The sequence below is a fragment of the Phaethon lepturus genome, unplaced genomic scaffold (genome assembly GCF_000687285.1).
Source record: "Phaethon lepturus isolate BGI_N335 unplaced genomic scaffold, ASM68728v1 scaffold48131, whole genome shotgun sequence".
NCBI lineage: Eukaryota > Metazoa > Chordata > Aves > Phaethontiformes > Phaethontidae > Phaethon > Phaethon lepturus.
The window spans coordinates 4,516-5,443 of NW_010519345.1; the positions used below are offsets into that span (position 1 = coordinate 4,516).

Here is a 928-nt window from a genome sequence, read left to right on the forward strand (position 1 = left end):
TGTAATTCATTCAAACTTTCCTTGGGTTTTTTTGGTTTTGTTTCAAGGCTGCTGGCCTGGGGAATTGTGGCCTTGACCTGCAGCATGAAAGTTGGTGGGAGTTGGGCCATTGACTTCAATGAGTGCAGGCTCCGAAGGACTTAAATAAGATGTTTTTTCTTGCTGAGCCATTAAAGAAGCAACATGTGTCAATTCAGCTTGGAGTGACTTTACAAAAATAAACCCTAACCATACCTTGACTAAATGAAGCTGGTTTCATTGCTTTGACTAAAAAGCTCCCTCTACCAAAATAATTTTAATGTAATGTACCCTAAAAATAAATAGATTTGCAGGCTATCGTTACTGAGTATTTTAAAAATGTGTAATAGAACAGTCACTAAAAAAAAAAACCAAACCCCAAACAAATTCTAAGATCCTGCCCTGGCTCTTTCAGTTTTAATAGTAAAAGTGAGCTTAGTTTAATCTCCTTTCCTATCCTTAAAAAAATAATAATTGCAACACCCTTTCCACTGACAACCGTCTGCCAACCCCAGTTGTCTGGAAGCTACAGGGGAAGGGTGTGGGAGGTGCTGATTTTTTTTTTTCTTTTGGTAATCCATCTGATGAAGGTTTTTCCATCCCTGGCGATCAGATGGCAAAGCACTTTTCCAAGGGAGCAGGCATGTCCGAGGAGGTGTGCGGCGGCAGACGGACAGGCTCCCTAAATGCTACCCCTCTGAATGGAAGCCCTTCATTTGTGCATATGCAATTAAGCAGCCTTAGAAGGAAGAAAGCTCCAAACGGGATAAAAGGAACCTTTAATCAAGAAGCTGAACGGTCTAATTCAGGATAATAGAGGGGTCCTTACTGTTTGACACAGGAGGGGTGGGGGTGCTTTTTGTTTCTGGGAGCGTTGGCTTCATGATCTAACGACCCGGAGCAAAAGAGC

The 928-nt window shown here is 42.1% G+C and overlaps 1 protein-coding gene across 1 annotated transcript in view; it reads left to right on the top strand.

Annotated features, from left to right (window-relative positions):
- The window catches only part of LOC104628436 (axin-2-like), a 6,316-nt gene that overhangs the window by 4,501 nt on the left and 887 nt on the right, over positions 1-928 (top strand). The gene's annotated exons all lie outside the window — the stretch shown is intronic.